This window comes from Palaemon carinicauda, chromosome 11 (genome assembly GCF_036898095.1).
Source record: "Palaemon carinicauda isolate YSFRI2023 chromosome 11, ASM3689809v2, whole genome shotgun sequence".
In the NCBI taxonomy this organism is placed as follows: Eukaryota; Metazoa; Arthropoda; class Malacostraca; order Decapoda; family Palaemonidae; genus Palaemon; species Palaemon carinicauda.
In genome coordinates this window covers 98,723,472-98,743,696 of record NC_090735.1, presented here as the reverse complement: position 1 = coordinate 98,743,696, position 20,225 = coordinate 98,723,472, and positions in this window count along the sequence as shown.

The window sequence follows — 20,225 nt, the reverse complement described above, 5'->3', positions numbered from 1 at the left end:
TCAGCTTTTCTTGTTTTAAAGTGTCTGAATAACATTCCCATTTTTGCTTTACATTTAGCCAACAGTGTTGCTATTTGGTCGTTGCATAACATATTCCTATTTAAAATTACACCAAGGTCTTTAATTGCTTCCTTGTTTGTGATTGTCTCATTATTAGGTCCTTTGTATGCATACACCATTCCTTCTCTGTTTCCATAATTTATTGATTCGAATTTATCGGAGTTAAATACCATCCTATTTATCTCCGCCCATTCATATATTTTGTTTAGATCTCTTTGTAGTGAGTTCCTATCTTCATCACAAGTAATTTCTCTACTTATTCTTGTGTCATCGGCGAAACTTCTCACTACGGAGTTTTCAACATCACAGTCTATGTCTGAGATCATAATAACAAATAGCAGTGCAGCTAATACCGTACCTTGGGGCACACCAGATATTACCTGGGCTTCATCTGATTTCTCGTCATTTGCAACCACTATCTGTTTTCTGTTTTGCAGGAATTCTTTTACCCATTTTCCTATCTTTCCCACAATATTATGCTTTCTCATTTTTTTCTCCAATATGTTATGGTCTACCTTGTCAAAGGCTTTTGCAAAATCTAGATAGATCACATCTGTGTCTTTTTCATTTATCATATTATTGTATATGTTTTCATAGTGAGCTATCAGTTGGGTCTGTGTACTTTTTCCAGGTACGAAACCGTGTTGACCCATATTGAACAAATTATTTTTGACCAAATGGTTCATTATTTTCTTTTTTATTACCCTCTCATACACTTTCATAATATGTGATGTTAGACTAACAGGTCTATAATTGCTTGCCTCTAGTCTTGATCCACTTTTGAAGATAGGGGTTATATAAGCTAATTTATGTTTAACATATATCTCGCTCATATCTATACTCTGTCTTAGCAGTATTGCAAGTGGCTTCGCGATAGTGTTTGCAGTTTTTTTTAACAAAATCGCTGGAACTCCATCTGGTCCGGCTGCCGATCCATTTTTAATTTCGTTTATAGCCGTGACAATATCTGCTTCATTAATATCTATATCCGTTAGATATTCAACATTTTCTTCTCTCATTTCTGTTTCATTACTCTCATTCGCAATTCTTGGCGTGAACTCACTCTTATATTTTTCTGCTAGTATGTTGCATATTTCCTTTTTTTCATTCGTTAGCCGTCCTTCAATTCTTAGAGGGCCTATTTCTATTCTCCTTTTATTCATCTTTTTTGCATAGGAGTAAAGTACTTTGGGGTTTCTTTTTATATTTTGAAGTGTCCTTTCTTCTAAGTCCCTTTTTTCATTTTCTTTCGACTGTATAATCTTTTGTTCTGCATTTTCTATCTTACATTTTATTTCCCTCATTTTCCACACATTTTTTTCTTTTGCAAGATTTTTCTTCCACTTTTTAATTTTCTGAAATAAGATTCTTCTGTCTCTTGGTATGCACGTCTTTTGTTTATTGTTTTTTTTCGGTACATATTTTTCAACAATTTTCTCCAGTATTTTGTACAGTATATCCGTATTTACCTGTATATTATCACTTATAAATACATTTTTCCATTCTTTATTCAGTTCTTCATTTATTTCTGACCATTTTATATTCTAACTGTAAAAGTTATATTTTCCATATCCTTCCCAAAGTTTTGTGCTTTTATTAATTCTGTGATCACTTGCTTTGGAATGAACTATCAATTCTATGACATTGTGGTCTGAAATTCCCGTGTTATACACTATTATTTCTTTAACATAGTTCACCTCATTCACAAATACTAGATCTAGGACATTTTCCTTTCTTGTTGGAATGTGGTTTATTTGTTGCATATTATGTTCTAATAGCATATCTTGAAGCTTTTCAAATTGCCTCTTATCTTCTGCGCTACTATTACTATCTTTTTTATATGTATACATGCAACCACTTTCTTCTATCCGTTCTTTCCAATCCACGAAAGGAAAGTTAAAATCTCCGGATAGGAGTATATTCCAGTCTTTATGGTTTCTACATATATCATCTATTTTTTCTATTATTATGTCAAACTCCTTAGTGTTTGGGGGTCTGTAAACTACAATATTCATTAGTTTTTCAAATTCAAATTCTACCGCAATCAATTCACATTCTGTGTTGCTGTATTTTTCACATACTTTTCCTTGATTCATGTCTCTTCCATATATTGCGGTTCCCCCTTGATTCCTATTTTTTCTGTCTGATCTATAAGTTTGGAAACCCTTTATCTGGTCATCACTGCCAGTCTCTTGGGAATACCATGTTTCACTTATATTTAATATATCTATTTTTTCAATTTGGGTTAGTTCTTCTAAGAACTCTATTTTCCTTTTAGAGTTACTCGTGACTAAACCCTGTGCATTCATTACTATTATGGTTTGTGTTTCATCCCCATTATTTAATATTGGTAATAATATGGATTCTCCCATGCTTCCTTCCTGTTCTGATATGATGTTCTTTTCTTCATTTCCCGGAATTCTGCCATTAAAAAATCCAACTTTTCTATTATATTTGCTCTTTCGCCTTCATATTTATTTGTGTGTGTATACCTGCAACTTTCCCCATATCTGCACCAACCCCTGGCATTATAGATGCATTCTTTGTAGTTGGGCTCTAAATGTGCAGGTTTGGGTTGAAAGCCCTCATATCTTGGGGCTCTTGGTTCAAAGCGCGGTATATACACGGCCTGCTTTTTTGTTTCTTTTTTTGTTTCTTTTTTGCTTTCATTTTTCTTTTCAGTTTGCTGAGTTTTCTTACTTTCATTCATGGTTGCAGGATGCATATATCGACATTTTTTGTTGTAAATGCATCCTTTTCCTTCTTTTAGGTTTTTGCATATTTTTGGATGGAGATCTCTGCATTCGTCTCCATAAGAGGACTGATGATTCATTCATAGCAAGTGATGACCCAAACAGGATAGTGCTTATAAAATATCATAACAAGGACTATAACGAATGAGGGAGAAAATGCAATACTCGAGGTGGATTTGAAAATACTTGAAAAAAGTGTGAAGGAAAATATTTATATAGCACAGGGAATAATGAAGAATCGCTTGTAAAAACGATACAATTTTATATTATAATGGAATGGGAATGAATATGGCTAATCAAATGTAGTTTTAAGTAAACGGTAAGATTTCAGATGGGCATAAATATAAAATAAATGTTGCCTTTACGTAGTTAAGAAAAATGAGAAAAGATTAGATAAAGGTCAAAAGGCGAAATAGTAAATGTCATATGTCATAACTGCGCATTTATATATTTATGCTGATGTAAATATGAGAACGCATATGAAACAGATACAATATTCATATACAGATAATAATATAATGAAGATCACTTTATAGAAAGAATCTTTAATCAATTTACATATAGAGGAATATGAATAACTTTTCTAGAGATAAGGAATTTCATAATTATTGAGGACAGGGAAATGTAAAAATATTACAAGATAGCCGTAAGAAAGCTGCAAAATATAGATCATTATTAAAAGAAATCTTTAAATGTGAACATTGAGTACAATGAACCAAATCTTTAAGATTGAGTGGAAAATCAAATAATGAAAACCATAGTAAACTAACCGGTTAATGGCAAAATAATGAATTTACAGGGCATTTGAGTAAAGAACTCGTCCGCCAACGATAAGAATATATCACTATGTAGAAAAACAAATTAAAATGTATAGATTATATATACACACACACACACATATATATATATATATATATATATATATATATATATATATATATATATATATATAAATATATATATATATATATATATACATGCATATATATACATGCATATATATATATATATATATATATATATATATATATATATATATATATATATATAAACATATATATATAAATATATATATATATATATATATATATATATATATATATATATGTATATATATACAGTATATATATATATATATATATATATATATATATATATATATATATATATATATATATATATATATATATATATATGCATATATGTATATATGCATATATATACACACAATTATATGCATATGTATATATATATATATATATATATATATATATATATATATATATATATATATATGTGTGTGTGTGTGTGTGTGTGTGTGTGTGTGTGTGTGTGTGATAATTTTGCACATTCAGACGTGTTTTTCATAATACATATTCATATAAGCTATATATTATGCACCTCCTAATATCTGGATTCTCTCTACCTCGAGATCAGAGACTCAAGAGGGAATCAAATCATAGATAATAGCTTTTAGTCGGCAAGGGAGTTAATGGTAAGTCAATGGAACCTCAGTATCTTGGATTAGGGTTCAATTCACTGGGTGACCAGAAGTTATTATCTATGAGTTGATACCCCCTTAAGTCTCTGATCGCGAGGTAGAGAGAATCCAGATATTAGGAGGTGCATAATATATAGCTTATATGAATATGTATTATGAAAAACACGTCTGAATGTGCAAAATTATCACACACACACACACACACACACACACACACACACACATATATATATATATATATATATATATATATATATATATATATATATATATATATATACATATGCATATAATTGTGTGTATATATATGCATATATACATATATGCATATATATATATATATATATATATATATATATATATATATATATATATATATATATATATATATATATAAATGCATGTACACACTCACACACACACACACACACACACACACATATATATATATATATATATATATATATATGTGTGTGTGTGTGTGTGTGTGTGTGTGTACACACACACACACACACACACACATATATATATATATATATATATAAGTATATATATATACATATATATATATATACACACACACACACATATATATATATATATATATATATATATATATATATATATATATATATATATATATATATGTATATATTTATCTATTTCAAATATGAAAATTGACTATATCGAGTAACATACCAATTAAGATTATATCTTGTGTAGCTTGTGTCTGACATCACTTAATCCACTCTTTCCATTATATTGCAGCTGCTAACTTTAACACAAAAGCTATTTTGGCTAAAGTTTTGACTTTGTCCCAAACCCCATTAATGTTGCCAAGGCCAATATCCAGCAAGGGTCCTAACCGCTCGGCAACCGCCTACGGACAGGATGAGTTTCATATCCGAAATTCGAAGCAATTTGACCTCCATTGGAAAAGTAATATACGGATTTCTGGTCAGGAAAAATGTGAAAGATTAATGGTGTAATTTGTTGAAGCCATTATGTGAGTTGAATGATTTTGGTTTTTTTGAGTCTTTAAAACTATTCTCTCTCTCTCTCTCTCTCTCTCTCTCTCTCTCTCTCTCTCTCTCTCTCTCTCTCTCTCTCTCTCTCTCTCTCTCTCTCTCTCTCTCTCTCTCTCTCTCTCGAGCCATCAATGATCAACCGAATTCCTGCAGCAACCAAATTCTCCAACGAAAATAAAACTATAGAATGTAGCATCAAACCACCATTAACCACCCATTCTCCTAAAAATATAAAAAAGCCATAAAACATATCAAACTACTCATGCAAAAAATGGCAGGATGCATATTATGAAGTTAATAACCTGTTATTTAGTTTGCAAATTAGCTTTCACAATTATTTTATTCCTTGTGCTACTTTTTTTTACATTTTGTAAAGTCGTACATAAAACCTTAAACTTTAGCCCTTGCTAGTGTTGATTTTAAAACTGCCATTGACCATGTTAATCATGATGCCCTTGTTTTCATAAAAAAAATTAACCCATGGGAGTCTATGGATCAGTTATTAATATCTCCATTTAATTTTCAACAAATATATTGCAGGAATTAGTAGCTGATCGACACATCAAATTCTATAAAAATGTAATCTCTGTTGTCACTATGGATAGTGTTTGGACTTGAAAACAAATTTGTTGCTCGTCATATTTTGAAGTCTTTCCAGATATTTGGAGACTTTGTACTGAGGTCATTTTTCAACAGTTTTATTGATACCAGTACTGTACCGTTGAGAGATTATTTTGCAGTATGTAAATAATTTTTCTTAATTCTGACATCCTTCGCATTAGGATTTTTTTGCAAACTAAACTATCCGCCATTTAGCATCGAGAAGGAAATTAGCTCAAATTCTGGCTATTTTTTTTTTCTTATTGGGACGTATACTACACAGAATTGTAAAAAATTCATTTCTTCTATGACCCAATTGTGGAATGATCCTAATCGTATATTTGAACGTTATAATTACCAATTTGGTGCTGTTGCTATTTCGTTGAACATTATGACAAAGAGTCTCAGTTTATTATTTACTTCCACATATCTTTTCCGTATCGGGTTAGTTATCTAATTTGGACTCCAGGATTTGTAGCGTTCTTACCAAACGATGGTTACTATTTGACAGTCAATGATGACTTTAACAATAATATAATTTACATATGTATATTCGCATCTCGTATAAAAATATCATATTTCAATAGAAAAATAGTATGGATATACAGTAAACACTAGCAATATTTTGTCTTTACTACATTGTATGTTGTAAGATGCCTAATAGATCACCGTAGTCGATTTGATAAGGTAGGTAAAACGTATAGCTCAGGTTCTTGTCTGTATGTCGCCCAGTTACGCTACTATGTTTCGTAGTTCTTTGTTTCAGCTTCCAATAGACGGTGGAGGCATGATCACAATGTCGTTGCAGGAAGCAAGTTCCATCGAAGTAATTTTTACATGCGGTCAAATATCACACATGTCAGAATTTTCTAGTTCTTGTTCTTCTATTTTAGTAGGAGATCTTGCTCTACCTCATTCTTTGGAGCCAATTTACTCTCTTGTAAATATGATACAAAATGAGACATTGGAACTAATTAGTATATTTCTTGTAATTGAATAATTAGTCTGTCATTAAATGTTAAATCCTTCACAGAATGAAACGAACATTTTCATTCTACCAGATGAGCATTAGAACCTTTTATTCACACAAAATCCATGGTCCCCCTTCCATTCATATTGTTTATCTTGTTGAAATATTTCACAAGATTTTTAAAAAAATTACATAGATTTATTTTCAAAGTAATCTACTTTGGTTTTTCTATTATTTGAAAGATACATCGCAATAAATGTAGTCTCTTAAAAAAAAAAAAAAAAAAAAAAAAAAAAAACATTTAAGTGGGGTTAGGGACTAAAACTAATAATAATTCCTCTCTCGGGTAATTGATTTCACAGATGATTATGTGTTCAATAAATTAGTTTAAAAGTTTTTCTTCTAGATTTTTCTCCGTTCTTTTTCTTATCTGCCACCCATTCCCACCTATTGATTACGTATACAGTGTTAATTCTATTATTACTCGTAGGAGAAACTCCCGGAGCGTTCCTATCATGTTATTCTAGTAAGAATAATTTTAAATAGCATGTTGTAATTCTCTGGTCATTTTTACGCAAATATGTTTTATATTTTGTTCGTTCTCTTCAATAGAGTCCTCCAAGCTTCATTAGAAATCTTTATTTCACTAAAAATAACTATCCTGACTAATAGCTTCCCTATTAACTCATCTTCCATACCTTTTTACGATTCAAAATATAAGTTGCCGTCCCCAAAAAGAAACCCAATAGCAGAATAAAGGATTCCCTCATTTACAAGCTTCCAATAGAGTTTCAAGGAATAAAGAAGAACATTATATGGCATGAAAAAATAAACAGAGCTGTTCCTGATCCCATTTAATTCTATGAACAAAACTATTCCAGTGCTAAATCGAGTCAATAATGTATCCTGCCCACACAAATTCTTCGTGTAAACGGGTATCGCTCCGTCGATGGTCAAGCGACAACAATTTCGTCAACATTCCTCAACATCATTCAACCATGAGAGTATTTCGTGTGTGGGTGTGCGTGTATGTGTGTCTGCCTCAAAGGTGTAAGCCCCTTTCTAACGCGATAATTACGACGAGGCGATGAATCCTCCCATTCAGCCGATGTCAAGATCAGGGGGGAGGGAGGAGTGGATGTTAGCCAAGGAGCAGCAGCAACCGATTCACAGTGGTGGTTTTTTCAAATGGTATAAAGACGCTTTTATTCTAGATGCAATAATTTATAGTCAGTTGGAAAAAGAGGCCAAGTGTGCGCCCATCTCTACCATTTTCAGAATGAATTGCATCCATTGGTAAATTTGTCTAGGACGAATTTTATATTCGTATTTCTTACTAGTTGTATTTAACGCCATTGTAACATGTAGCGTATTAGCTATTCATAAATACAAGCCTCGCTTCAAAGCCCCCCGGTCTCTCCAACCCTCCCATTCTGTAAAATTTGCAAGGATTAGTCCCAGCATAAAAAGATGGGCTACTACGCCGGTAGCCAAGAATACTAGAAAACAAAAATAAAACAGAAATAAACAATCATTGTATCAAATTAGTTTTAAGACCATAACAGAAAAATATGCCTATATATATTTATATATGCATACATATATATATATATATATATATATATATATATATATATATATATATATATATATATATATATATATATATATATACAGTATATATATATATATATATATATATATATATATATATATATATATATATATATATTTATATATATATATATATATATATATATATATATATATATATATATATATATATATATATATATATATATATCTGTATTTGCTAAGCTACAACTCTAGTTGGAAAAGCAGGATGAAATAAGCCTAAGGGTCCTAACAAGGAAAATAGCTCAGTGAGAAAAGGAAATAAGGAATTAAACTACACGAGAAATTTAAGAACAATAACAATACTAAATAAATCTTTCATATATACATATTAAAAACTTCAAAATAACAAGAGGAAGAGAAATAAAATAGAATAGTGAGCCTGATTGTACCCTCAAGTAAGAGAACTCTACCCAAAGAGAGTGGAAGACCATGGTACAAAGACTATGGCACTGCCCAAGACTAGAGAACAGAGGTTTGAATTTGGAGTCTTATTCTACTAGAGGAGCTGCTTACCATAGCTAAATAGTCTCTTCTACCCTTACCAAGAGGAGAGTAGGGAATGAAAAATTACAGTGCAGTAGATAACCTCATGGTATTCTCAGTGTTGTTAGGTTTATAAGGATAGAAGAGAATGTAGAAAGAATAAGCCAGACTATTTGGTGTATGGGTGGGCAAATGAGAAATGAGCCATAACCAGAAAGAGGAATCCACTGTAATACTGTCTGGCCAGTCAAAGGAGCCAATAACACTCTAGCGGTAATATCTCAACGGGTGGCTAGGGCCCTGGCCAATTTGCTACTTACTTACACACACACACACACACACACACACACACACATATATATATATATATATATATATATATATATATATATATATATATATATATACTGTGGAGCCTCTACATTCGATTGCCTTTACATACGATTGTTCCAACATCCAAAGTAAAATTCGATCAGATTTTCATATCGACACCCGAAGTCATGCTCCAACATCCGACGTGGACCATACGCGCAGAATTTTCTAGAAGCATCGGCTGTAGTGTCTTGTTTACGCCGGTAGAAGGCAGCACTTCACAGGGGCACCATTGAGCATTGCATCGATCAGTTCTCTGTTCTCGTGCGCATCATATGGTTGTCTTCTGTTCGGTCCGTTATTAACAGTGCTTATTATCTTCGTTTTCTCACTTTTCATTTTTTATTTTACATATAATCATGGGTCATAAGAGGCTTAGTTTCGGTACAGGTATTAGTAGTAGTGAGAAAAGGAAGAAGGCAATGCTTTCATTAGAATTGACGCAAGAAATTATAGAAAAACATGAGCGCGGTGTGCGTGTGAGTGATCTGGCTAAACAATATGGCCGGAATATGTCTACGATCTCGACGATCATCAAGCAGAAGGCAGCCATTAAAGCAGTCAAACCATCGAAGGGGATCACCATTATTTCAAAACGTTTCAGCCCTACCCTGGAAGATATAGAACACCTTTTGTTGATATGGATAAAAGACAAAGAGATTGTTGGCAATACGATCACTGAAACGATCATTTGTGAGAAGGCCAGCGCTATCTATTGTGACTTGAAGGCGACGGGCTCTGGGAGTGACGCGGGGGAGAGTTCAACTGATCCTACGACGGAGGAATTCAAGGCGTCTCACGGTTGGTTCGAGAAATTTAAGAGATGGACCGGGATTCATTCAGTTGTTCGGCATGGAGAGGCTTCAAGTTCGGACACCAAGGCTACTAACGATTTTGTTAAGAAGTTCGAAAAGATCGTGGAAGATGAAGGCTATGTAGAGCAGCAAGTTTTCAATTGTGATGAAACCGGTCTGTTTTGGAAAAAGAGGCCTAGTCGAAGATACGTCACTGCCGAAGAGAAGAAAATGCCTGGACATAAGTGTATGAAGGATCAGTTGACTCTTGTCCTATGAAACAATGCCAGTGGGGACTGCAAAATAAAGCCAATATTGGTTCATCATTCCGAAAATTCCTAGGCCATTTAAAGCACATAGAGTCAATAAGGACATGCTGCATGTTTTCTAGCATGCTAATTCTAAGGCTTGGGTTACTTGGCATTTCTTTGTTGAATGGATAAACCAAGTTTTTGGCCCTGCTGTCAAGAAGTACCTTCAAGAGAGGAATTTGCCTTTAAAGAGCTTGCTTTGTTTGGATAATGCTCCCGCTCACACCCCAAGACTCGAAGATGATACCATCGACCGGTTCAAGTTCATCAGAGTTTTGTATCTTCCACCGAACACCACCCCTATCCTCCAGCCCATGGACCAGCAATTCCTCTCTAATTTTAAGAAGCTCTACACCAAGAACTTATTTAAGCAGTGCTTTAATGTCACACAAAGCACCAACTTAATTTTGCATTAATTTTGGAGGAGCCATCTCAATATCATGCACTGCTTGAAGATCATAGATCAGGCTTGGGAGGGAGTAAATCGACGGACACTGAATTCAGCTTAGTAGAAGCTTTGGCCTGATGCTGAGATTTTGAAGATTTTGGCCCCGAGCCTGAACCTGTGCTTGCCATAGATGAAGACGTAGAAGAGATTGTATCTCTTGGCAAGCCCATGGGTCTGGATGAAGATGACATCACCGAACTCATCGAGGAGCATCGTAAAGAGCTCACCACCGAGGAACTCAAGGCGCTGCATGATATAAAGAATGATGAGTTCCAAGCGCAGTTGAGGTACTCGGAGGACATCGAGGAGGTAGAGCACATCTTAAGTTTGGCTGAAATAAAAGATATGTTAGCACATCATCAACATGTGGTTGGTTTCATTGATAAGTATTAAGCACAGAAACTTCAGGTTTGCCGTGTAGTTTTGCAATTCGATGATGTCTGCCTAACCCATTTCAGAAAAATTCATAAAAGCCGTACAAGCAGCTTTCTTTTGATAGTTTCTTTAAAATATCTACGAAGCGGTCTAGTGATCGTGATGAAGAGAAAGAAATTGAAGCAAAGAAAATTAAGATTGAATTGAGTGACAGTAAAGAAAATTAAAAATCGAAAAGAAAAAACAATTAAAAAAATATAAAATATAAAAATTAAAAAAAGATAAATAAGCTAAGTTAGGTTAAAGCTCACTTAGTGTAAGTTAGAGTAAGTTATGGTACGGTATTGCAGTCACCATCTCTACCTCCTCGCCGACCGTCCGTCTCCTCGTGCGTAGTAAAGTCTACACCTGCGTTGGCCTGTCTCTAAGGTAAAGTGACAATAAAAACTCCTTTTTTATTTATCCTTTCTTTATAATTTTTCTTTTTTACATATCTTTTATATAATGCAATTGTATTATTATTATGTGTAATTATGTCTAGTAATTTATTAAGGAATTATCATAGGTTTTTGGGCTGTAGAATGAATTATACAAATTACAGTGTATCCTTATGGGAATATTCGCTCCCGCATACGATCGTTTTAACATACGAAGCAGGTCTTGGTACGAATTAAGATCGGATGTAGAGGTTCCACTGTATATATATATATATATATATATATATATATATATATATATATATATATATACTGTAAATATATATATATATATATATATATATATATATATATATATATATATATATATATATATATATATATATGTGTGTGTCTGTGTGTGTGTCTGTGTGTCTGTGTGCGTGTGTGTGTGTCTGTGTGCGTGTGTGTGTGTTATTGTCAATCTCAAAATGGAGACAGTTGTAAAGTGACTGAACTTCTCGGGCAATATGTGAATTGCCTGGTTCCCCTAGTCAATTTATATATATATATATATATATGTATATATATATATATATATATATATATATATATATATATATATATATATATATATATATATATATATATATATATATATATATATATTTACAGTATATATATATATATATATATATATATATATATATATATATATATATATATATATATATATACTGTAAATATATATATATATTTTTGGGCTCAAGCCATGTCGTCCTGATGGAAGTTCCTATAGGGTAGCTTCATAGGGTATATTACAACTACGGCGATATTCCCAGAGAATTTACCTTAAGGTACCAGAATTCTAACTCCTGGAGCGAGTATCCCTCGTGAAAGGGATATCGCGACATATCAGAGGACGTATTCTTGACACACCACATGGCAATCTGCGCCCCGAACAGAGATTCGTATCGCAGGGGGCAAATGGCAAGAAACGAATTCGGGAAAGAAAAAGGGGGAGCCGCTCCCAAGGCTCCCTATCTCCCGATTCGTAAGCGTGCCTGGCGCCAATCCTGGCGCCATCTGTATTCCTTTTTGCGTAGCTTAACAACTCGGTGTTTTTTCCTGTGTTTCTCGCAAATCTTGGATTTATTTTGCTTTTCATGGCTTCTCCGTCTTCGTCGGCCTCTGATAAGTTGAGTACCATGTCTTTTATGTATAAATGTAGGCTCTTGGTAAATTTTTGAGTGATTAATAGGATTAATCTTTGTTACAAGAGCCGTAGCCTACCGGAGGCGTCATGGACGCTGTCGCTCGCTAGGTATAAGTTTAGTTAGTCAGAGCGACATTCCCGGTTGTTTTGCTTTAATAAATTTTAGTTATTCAGCATTACATAGGATTTCCTTTCGTGCTTAGTATTATTTTGGCGAAGTATTGGCCATTCTGGCCTACGCTAGGCCATGTAGCCTAGTCGTTTGGTCCTAGTACTTCATGCATGAATTTGGGTTTTCCGAGTGTATTAAAATTTTATTGAAGCTTTAGGCTATGTTTTATACATTTAAGATTGTGTGGAATATTTCCAAGATAGTATACGAGTGAGTTTCGGTGATTTAGGTAATCGATTCTCTTGGTGCCTAGGCTAAGTTGCTTATGGAGCCTTAGTATACTTTCTCATACTCCCCGGTTGCTTTCTTTTCTTCGGAGAAGGTATGCAATCCCTTTCCCTCTGTTTAAGCCTTGGGCTTATCCCTAAGTGGTTTTTTCTGAATTAATTTTCGATAAAACTATACTGGGGTGTTACTGTACCTTCCTGTTCCAGTAAGTCTGGTTCAAAGAGGGACAGAACAACAGAGTTTTTTAGTCTGAGTCTGTGTTTGTCTGGCTTGGGGTAGAGTCTCCCTCGCTGGCCTGACACAGACAAAGGTGGCTTAGCCTCCTTAGGTCACTACCGAAGGTTTCTGTGGATATGATACCTTCTTTTGTGATCTACCAGACTAGTCCTTGTTGCTGTTCTCGGGGGAGGATAAGTTTCTTTCCCTGGGAGTAGCAACACCTTCCTTGCTTTGGTGCTCTGGGAGCTGGCAAGTATTGCTGGCCTCCCCCCTTGGATCTCCCTTAGGCTAAGATGAGTTTCTTGGCTGCGGGTGATCCGTCACTAAAGCAAGGTTGGTAAGACCCTCTTTTGTCCCTTCCCCCTCTATCTCCGTAATGGCCTAGCCATTACAGTACTGTACGTCGTTCTACATCTGGACCTAGAATAGGTTAGGATGTGGAATTGACTCAGCCCCCTGCCGGCCGGCAGAGCTTATATTTTGAGTGCGGCCTGGACCTCCCTTGGTCCCTCATCCATGCCTGCCTGTAGAGCCAGACGGCATTGGTCAGGAAGCCTGAATTAGATTCTCCCCTTCCTTATATGCACTCTTTCGGATTGCCGGGCTTGGAGGTAGTGTACACTCTTATCCCGGCATCCATCCTATTTTTCTTCTAGTGCTGTACCCGACCCGGCTGCCGGCCTATGAGGCCAGCAGCCGGGCGGGTGTAGTCCTCTGGTTCTTTTGCTGCCGGCTGGCATCGGTCCTGTACCTTTGCCGGCCGGCTAATGTCAGCCCTTGTCTGCCGGTCACCAAGAGTGTGGCCGGCACATGCATTTGAACCAGAGTTCTGTCGCCTTATAGCTGTTAAGTAGTATACTTTAAAGCTAGTTATGGTGTGTGCCGGCCGGCACGTATCCTCCTATACTGTACTAGTATTCTTCAGTATAACATATACAGTAAGAAGAAAACTATAGTATGGGTTTTGGTACAGCACTGTGTGTTCTAACACTTTTGTGTTTTCTTGCACAGTCCTTTGCTGTTGCCCTACAGATAGGAAAGTGAGTTCTTCCCTGTCTATTATCCAGGATTTTAAAATCATTGCTTAGGTGTAAGCTCCACCTGTTTCCTCTGGAAACTTTGCATTGGTTACTCTAGAAGAGATTAACCATTTGATTTTATTATCTGGAAGGCTGCAACAATGGGTTGTGAGGGAAACACAAGTGTGTGTCTTTCCTTTCTGAATTGTTATGCTATACTATGCATATCCAGTGATACATAGTTCACTTGATACTCATGGAAATTTCTTCTCTTTACAGAAGGACCCTCCGAAGTGCGGAAGTGTTTTCTGCAACGTCCGCAGCAAGAACCTCTGCGGACATGAGTTTTGTAGGAGACACGCAGCATGCGCTGTCTCCAAGGATGATCTCCGTTATTGGGGCCCTCAGGTATGTACTGTGTGCACTAACCTGATTACTGAGGCCTTTGATTCCCCTAGGACGGCGGAATCAAGGGATATAGCTAGGGAGAAGCTTCGTACCTGGGTAAGGGGCTTCCAGAAGAACACCTCTGGCCCTTATCTTCCAAGTGAGAAGATGAGGGCGTATCTTTTCCCTAAGGCATCAGCTGATGCAGTGATTCCCCAGCCTCAAGAGGAGATCCCCCAAGTTCAGATCCAGGTGGATGCTGAAGTCGCGGTCGCGATGCAAGACATCCAGTTAGATGACAGGATGTCTGATGTGGACGAGCGTCTGGAGGAAGACCTCCTGGCAGAAGCCCAGGATGAAGTTCAAGCCCCAGACGTTGTAGAGGAAGAGGTCGACGAGGTGTCGGCTACTCCGATTCAGATTCCGGAGCCTATTCCCTCAACATCGGCCGGTCTCCCAGTAGAGCTGGGACAGGCCCTCTCTTCTATTGTTGGAATGATCCAACAAATGCAGAAGGAGAATCAGGAGAAGGCGGCTGCAATGGAACTGCGCTTGCAGTGCCTTGCAGAATCACATGGGCCCCAGAAAAAGCTCAATGTGAAAGACCTTCCCTTGTGCTCAGATGCTAACCCATGGAGGTATGCTGAGCACATGCCGATGACGTCTGGAAAGATCGTCATCTCGGATAAGCTGGGCTCAGTTCCCCTGGAGGAGGTGGAATTCTGGCCCAGCAAGGCATCATATCCGGACTGTTATGTCCGGCTGAGGAAGGAACCAGCTTCAAAGGAGGAGACAGAGCCGAAGGAGGTCATAGTGATGGACCATGCTAAGGCTCAAGCTCTACTTTCATCCTCGATGAAAGAGAGGGGCTTCTCTAACTCAAAGGTAGCCGCATTTGTGTCCTCGCCTGCTAGAGCCTTTCCCTTTTTACAGAAAGGGTTTGCGGCTGTACTAAAAGCAGTCGAGGCCGGCAAGCCTTGCCCCTCCCTGGAGGAGTGTAAACCCTTGTCGCTGGCCCTGCCTATGGACCACAAAGACTGGAAGGACGTCCATCTTACGTTCTCAGTTGGGAAGTTGGAGGCTGATATTGCCGGACGTCAGTTTGGCGAGGACCTCCCTAAGCTGTCTGACTTTCTTTTGCGAAGAAAGTTCGAGACAAAAGAAAGACTGGCTGCCTCAATGTCTCTTCAGACTACTCTCGAGACGATGGCAAGTGACCCCAAGGTCCATGAAATGTTCATGGTGGTGGCCAAGACTCATCTGGCCACAGTGACGAAGGACCTTTATGGCTTCGTCAAGGCAAGGAGAGCTTGTAGGGAGTTCGTGTTCACCTCGGCTACGGTGAGGCACGAGCCAAGGAAACTAATCTCCTCCAACATTTGGGGAAAAGACCTTTTCCCTACCGACTTGGTCAAAGAAGTTGTTGATAAAGCCACATTGGAGCATAGAAACCTTCTCCAGAAGTGGGGCCTGGCTATCAAAAGAAAGTCTTCTCCGGATGAGGGTCCTCAACCAAAGAGGAAGAATATGAGGACTAGGCTACCGTCTCGGCCAGCCAAGCCTGTTAGACAGCATCAGCAACTGCAATTGCCATTGCCTCCAGTGCCCCAGATCATGGCACAAACCCCGACCACTTTTCAGTGGGTACCCCAGGCCGTGTCGACACAGTCCACGGCATTCACCCCAGCGTTCGAAGGACAGTCTACTTCCTTTCAAGCAAAGCCTAGAGGAGCAGCCAGAGGCTCGTCTAGGCGCCCCTCAAGGGGAAGGGGATTCAGGGGTGGTCGTGGTCAGGGAGGCAAGACCTCAGGACGGCAGTCCAAGTGAGATGATACCGGTAGGAGGGAGGCTTCTGAAATTTCGGGATTGGTGGACCTTCGATCCCTGGGCCCACAGCCTACTCAAGAATGGACTGGGCTGGAGCTGGTACAGCACTCCACCCCCGTGCCTTCGGTTTTTCCAACACTCCACCCCCGTTCTGGAGGAGTACGTTCAAGAACTGTTGGAGGAAAAAAGGTGATCCGAAGGGTGAAGCCCATCAATTTCTAAGGGAGGCTGTTTTGTGTTCCCAAGAAAGACTCGGAAAAGCTCAGAGTCATTCTGGACTTGTCGCCACTCAACAAGTTCATAGTGAATTGCAAATTCGAAATGCTAACACTGCAACACATAAGGACCTTACTGCCCAAGAGGGCATATTCCGTCTTTATAGACTTGTCAGACGCCTATTGGCACATTCCAATCAGCCGTCGACTCTCCCCCTACCTAGGGTTCAGGCTACAACGAAGACTATACGCCTTCGGAGCCATGCCATTCGGACTAAACATAGCCCCAAGGATTTTTACGAAGCTTGCGAGCGTAGCTCTCAAACAATTACGCCTAAAGGGAATTCAGGTAGTAGCCTACCTGGACGACTGGTTGGTGTGGGCAGCATCCGAGACAGAATGCTTGCAAGCTTCCAGTCAAGTGATCCAGTTCCTAGAGTACCTAGGCTTCAAGATCAACAGAAAAAAGTCTCGACTTTCTCCATCTCAAAAGTTCCAGTGGCTGGGAATCCACTGGGACCTTTTGTCACACCGTTTCTCCATCCCGGCGAAGAAAAGGAAGGAGATAGCGGGTTCTGTCAAGAGACTTCTAGATTCCGAAAGGATATCAAGACGCGAGCAGGAGAGGGTACTGGGCTCTCTCTAGTTTGCTTCGGTGACAGACCCAGTGCTAAGAGCACAGCTAAAGGATGCAACCGGAGTTTGGAGAAGTTATACATCAAACGCGCGAAGAGATCTGAGAAGACCAGTTCCGCTTCGGCTAAGTACTCTTCTCAGGCCTTGGTCCCAAGCCAGACATCTAAAGAAGTCGGTTCTTCTTCAGCCACCTCCCCCGTTGGTGACGATTCACTCAGACGCCTCGAAGGAGGGATGGGGAGGTCACTCTCATCGGAAAAAAGTCCAGGGGACTTGGTCCAAGCTATTCAAGACCTTTCACATAAACTTTCTAGAAGCTATGGCAGTGCTCCTTACCTTAAAGAAAGTCTCCCCGCGTCACTCGATCCACATAAGGTTGGTGATGGACAGCGAGGTAGTTGTGAGATGCTTGAATCGACAAGGATCGAGGTCACCACCTCTCAACCAGGTGATGTTGGCCATCTTCCGATTGGCGGAAAAGAAGATGTGGTACCTGTCGGCAGTTAACCTTCAAGGAGTCCGCAATGTGACGGCAGACGCTCTATCCAGGTTCACACCGATAGAGTCGGAATGGTCCTTAGACGCAGGATCATTCTCCTTCATTCTGAATCAAGTCCCAGAACTGCAGATAGACCTCTTTGCGACGAAAGACAACAAGAAGTTGCCCCTGTACGTGTCCCCGTACGAGGACCCCTTAGCGGAAGCAGTGGACGCGATGTCCCTCGACTGGAACAGATGGTCCAAGATTTATCTGTTCCCTCCTCACAACCTTCTGTTGAGGGTCCTCAACAAACTGAGATCCTTCAAGGGGGTAGTGGCAATAGTGGCCCACAAGTGGCCGAACAGCGTGTGGTTCCCCCTGGCATTGGAACTGCAGCTGAAGTTTGTACCGCTACCAGATCCAGTTCTGACCCAGCGAGTCCAGAAGTCAACTGTCTGCGCTTCATTACAGAAAACCCGGACCCTGCAGCTCATGATTTTCTCTCCCTAGCGGTGAGAAAGCGTTTCGGGATTTCGAAAGCCAGCATAGACTTCCTTGAGGAATATAAATGCAAATCTACTAGAAGGCAATATGAGTCATCTTGGAGAAAATGGGTGGCCTTTTGTCAAGGCGAAGAATCCGCAGGAGATCTTGACAGACTTCTGCTTATCTTTCTTCATCCACCTCCATGGTCAAGGATTGGCAGCTAACACGATTTCAGCGTGTAAGTCTGCTTTGACAAGACCCATTCTATATGCCTTTCAGGTCGACCTAGGTAACGAGATCTCTAATAAAGTCCCGAAAGCCTGCGCTAGGCTCAGACCTTCAGCACCTCCAAAGCCCATTTCATGGTCTTTAGACAAGTTCTTCATTTCGCTTCTCTGTTGAGCAATGAAGAGTGGGCGTTAAAGGATTTGACACAAAAAGTTATTTTCCTATTTGCACTCGCGTCCGGGGCCAGGGTTAGTGAGATTGTAGCCCTCTCGAGAGAGGCAGGTCGTGTTCAGTTTCTGGATGGGGGAGAACTGAACCTGTTTCCGGATCCTACGTTTCTCGCCAAGAATGAGTTACCCACCAACAGGTGGGGTCCCTGGAGAATCTGCCCTCTGAAAGAAGATGCATCTCTATGTCCAGTAGAATGCCTAAAGGTCTATCTTCATAGAACTTCAGACTTCAAGGGTGGTCAACTATTCAGGGGAGAAACATCAGGCTCAAATTTATCTCTGAATCAACTCAGAGCAAAAATCACATATTTTATTCGCAGAGCGGATCCTGACAGTACACCCGCAGGTCACGATCCGAGGAAAGTTGCCTCATCCTTAAATTTCCTTAATTGTATGGATTTTGAACATCTCCGTTCATACACTGGCTGGAAGTCTTCCAGAGTGTTCTTTCGCCACTATGCGAAGCAAGTAGAGGAACTAAAGAGATCTGTGGTAGCAGTGGGTCGCGGTGTTAACCCTACTGTTTAACTCTGCGAGGAACAGTGGTTTTAATTGGGACGATTAATTCCAGGGTGAGTGTGTAGTTACATACTGTACTACAAACTAAGTGAGGGCACTGTGTTGCCCATGTAGACTGTTCCATTTCCAAAGGTGAACCTAGCATAAGTACAGACATGTGTGCCGAGCGTTTCTAACGCTAATGTCATTGATTTGTAATACAGACTTTTATGACTTTGATACCTCGGTATCTTAAAAGTGGCATTTAATGTTTTTTCTTTCAGACAAACAAGTTCTGTTACTATCATACTTATGCTTAAAGTTTTGGGTTATCCTCTTCTTATGTATATATATATATATATATATATATATATATATATATATATATATATATATATATATATATATATATATATATATATATATATATATAATTGTGGCTAACCTGTCTATTTATTGCCTGTCGATAAACTGGTTCTTGAGAACCTTGCGTCTCCTTCACCTGTGTCAATTTATTGGTATAATTGAGCATTCATTCTATGTACCTTATCTGGGATAATTCTAATAGAATTGTTCCTTTATGCAAGCTATGTTGCATTGGTTTTCCTCCTATGCGGATATAAAACCTTTGTCC